The sequence below is a fragment of the Hypanus sabinus genome, chromosome 8, assembly GCF_030144855.1.
Source record: "Hypanus sabinus isolate sHypSab1 chromosome 8, sHypSab1.hap1, whole genome shotgun sequence".
In the NCBI taxonomy this organism is placed as follows: Eukaryota; Metazoa; Chordata; class Chondrichthyes; order Myliobatiformes; family Dasyatidae; genus Hypanus; species Hypanus sabinus.
Genome location: NC_082713.1, coordinates 117,089,724 through 117,093,659, shown reverse-complemented (window position 1 = coordinate 117,093,659; position 3,936 = coordinate 117,089,724).

The window sequence follows — 3,936 nt, the reverse complement described above, 5'->3', positions numbered from 1 at the left end:
CATTTTAACACTGCTCCAGAATTACATTAAAATAGTTACATCCTTCTGCTTTGTGTTTGTCATTGTACTTATTGTAGTACTTATTTTCCCCATGCAGACTGCGAGCCTTACACAAATAAAACTTTTCATTGCACCTTAGTGTGTTCAATAATAAACTAATCTGAATCTGAATCCATCTAATGAATACTTCAGGCACTTGAGTTCTGCCTGCACTCGTGGTCAAGCCAACACCAGTGAAAGAGATGAACTTGTCACTTTGCTGTGCGTGGAATGTCATTGCAGGGTGGAAATTAGTTGATCTGCTGCTATTGAATATTGGTGAATACACTTTAAAGTTAATTAAATATTCTAGGGTATTAAAAGAGATATAAATTTTTTACTGGTATTTTTTTTGCTTCAGACTTGTTGCTACTTGACATGACTGTAGGGTAGAAATTCCAGTAATTCCAGAGCAATAAGCAACAGCTTAGAATAATAAAGCTCCATTTCCCTCTGCTGGAAAGGGCACTAAGGTTACAAGTAAATCAATGTAATGGCATTAAGATAAATACTAAAATAGCAAGTAATGTAGTATTTCAAAATGACACGTGAATTCAAATTAAGTTTCCAGGCACACTAAGTATCAAGGCTTATCTGTCGATGGGAAAATTGCACCAGTCCTTCAGGAACTTCTTTTAGAACTACTGTTGCTGTCACCCTGAATTGTTAACAGCTGTTAATTACTTACTTAGTTTCCCTTCCTCCTCAACATGCCTCGCTTTTACTTCTCACAAGACATGGCCTCTTTAACTTAAGAAAATTTCAATTTATCAACAACATTTCAGAGTTGAACCCAGGTGTGGGATGAATTTAATTCTTACTGTAGAACGGCCGTGTACAGCTGAATTCACAAGTTCTCTGTAGGCTGAAGAAGATGACCTCTCCGGGGTTTAGAGGACTGTGTATGGTCATGGCTGGGTGGGAGGAATAGGGATTGTTTTGTTCTTGTTGTTCTGTTACTTGCCCGTTCTGTTTTGTTGTGTTCTGTGTTTTTCTGCTGAACATTGTGGGCATGCTATGTCGGTGCTGGAATGTGTGGTGACACTTGCGAGCTGCCCTCAGCACCCTTCGGTATGTTGGTTGTTATCACTAACGATGCATTTCAGTATATGTTTCAATGTACATCAGATAGATAAATCTGAATCTGATGGCAACGTTAAAGACTTTCAGGTGCTGTCTCTGGTTGAAAATTTCAGTACTTACGGGGTCAGTGTTTGAGCATAGGATAAAACAAAGCCAGGCGTAAGAAAGGCATCCACTCCAGCTCCATACTGATAAGCTTTAGTTAGCTCACCAATCACGCCAGCTGTACAGAAAGTGTAATTTCTAAATATACACTCATCAGACTAAACATCTACATGTCAATTTTACACGCAGATTTCGATAAATATGCACGCCAGAGCAAAGCCGCTTCACCTTGACAAAGAGTTTAAAGTCAAAGGTCAAAATGAATTTGTTATCAAAGTACGTATATGTCACCACATACTACCTTGAGATTTATTTTCTTGCAGGCATTTACAGAAAATAAAGACGTGCTATAGGATTTATGGAAAAAACTACATAAATACTGACAAAAAATACAAATGAGAAGCATTTGTACAAATATAAACAATGGAAAATATGAGTTGTGAAGTCCTTGAAAGTGAGTCCATACATTGTGGAATCAGTTCAGAGTTGAAGTGAGTGAGATTATCCACATTGGTTCAGGAGTTCAATTATTATAATATAATAATTGTTCCAAAAGCTGTTGCTGTGGGAACTGAGGCTCCTATACATACTGCCTGTTGATAGTAGAGAGAAACGAGCACAACCTAGATGGTGAGGGTCATTGATGGCGGATACTGCTTTCTTGTGGCAACCATCGTTGTAAATATGCTCATTGATGTTGGGGCTATTCCTGTGATGCACTCAGCTGTATCCACCACTTTCTGAACCTTTTCTGTTCCTGGGCATTGGTGTTTCCATATCAGGCCCTGATGCAACCAGTCAGGATACTCTCCACTGTACATCTATAGAAGTTTGTCAAAATTTTAGATGACATGTTGAATCATTGCATCTAAAGCATGTATGTCAAGTGAGGCATGGACACATTACAAGTGGCATGAAAAAGTTCACTAAATTCCAAATGTTTGATCGGGGTACACAAAGGAAGGAAGGATTTTAATATATACAGTACTTTTAATGACTTTAGGACGTCCCAAAGAGTTGGGAGTAGTTCTTGATACTATAACAATATCAGGATACAGAAGCACAACCAGCTTGAGAACGTGATGTTAGCTGAAGGATAATTAGAATCAGTATCACATTTATTATCACTGAGATACTGTGCGTTGTGAAAATTACTGTTTTGTGTCAGCAGTACAGTATAATACATTAAAAATAGTCAGTTACAGTAAGACATATAAAAAGTAAATAAATAATACAAAAAAGAGAGCAAAATAGTGAGGTAATGTTGATGGGCTCATTGACTGTTCAGAAATCTGATGGTGGAGGTGAAAAAATGATGGATAATTATTTAATAGGATACCACATAAACAACCTTACTCTGCTTGGAATAACAAGAGAGGGTATGTTTGCTTGTTGTCTCATCTAAATGACAACACTTCAGTTCTGCACTGAAGTATCAAGTTTGTTATTTTATTGATTCACTCTTCTTGATCTGGGCATTTTCCAGCATCTATTTCTGTTGTGTATGTGGCCTGTTTGCACAACTATGTTATTAATAAAAACGAGGGAGACAAGAACTAATTTTCAAGGTTCTTTTCTGGTAGAGTCTGAACTTGTCACACACATACAGATCAATAGGCGCTTAATAGCGCATGCAATGATGTATTACTACAACATAAAGTAGCCCCTTATTATAATGTAGGCTTCTCCCCTTTTATTTTAATAGTGTATCAATTATTTTTTTTACTGGGGCACTACTGTATGCTAAACAAATACATTTACCCTTAACATGCAAATAAGTACCATTTGTTTACAAATTATAACAAAGTAACTTAATAATATCAAATTATAACAAGCTGGGTTTTTTTACTTTTGGTCTAAGACCCATCTAGAATTGAAGTCTCTGGGGAGGTCTTCTCTGCCTCTCCGGGTAACGTCTGACTGAAACATTTGCTTTGGGGAATGAGTCTCCACAGGTACATCAGGTTGGTCCTCAGCACTGATGACAGGCTTATCTGTAGATGAGGTTGATGTGGTCACATTAGCATTCTTGAGGCAAAGGCTATTGGTCTTTCTGAGCCATCTGGAAACTTGTGCAATAACACAGCTCCTATGCCATGGGGTGAGGCATCACAAGCCAGTCGGATTGGTAAGGAGGGGAGCACCCCTTCTGAGGTTATGAGTCTTTTAGTTTCTTGAAACGCTTTCTCTCAGTCCACTTCCATTGTGTCCCTGTCTGTAATAGTGCATTTAGTGGGTGTAGGATTGTGGATAGGTTAGGCAAGAACTTGTGGTAATAGTTCACGAGTCCAAGCTATGCTCTCAGCCGAGACACATTTTCAGGTGGTGGTGCCTTAAGCACCGCTTCTATCTTGTCTTGAGACATGTGTAAGCCATCCTTGTTGATCACATGCCCACAGTATGAGATTTCCTTTTTGAGAAACTCACACTTCTGTCGATTAGCTCTGAGCCCATATTCTCATAACCTGGTTCAAGGTTAGAAAGATGTTCGTCGTCATCTTTAACCGGTGACAACGATGTCATCCAGGTAACACCGAGTCCCTGGAATCCCCTGCTGGACCTGGTCCATCGCCCTTTGCCAGATTGCAGGAGCTGATGCTATCCCAAACACCAACCTGTTGTTTGTCCTTTGTGTGTATCTATTGCCAGGTATTTCTTGGATGCTTCATCGATTTCCATTTGGAGATAAGCCTGGGCCAAATTGATTTT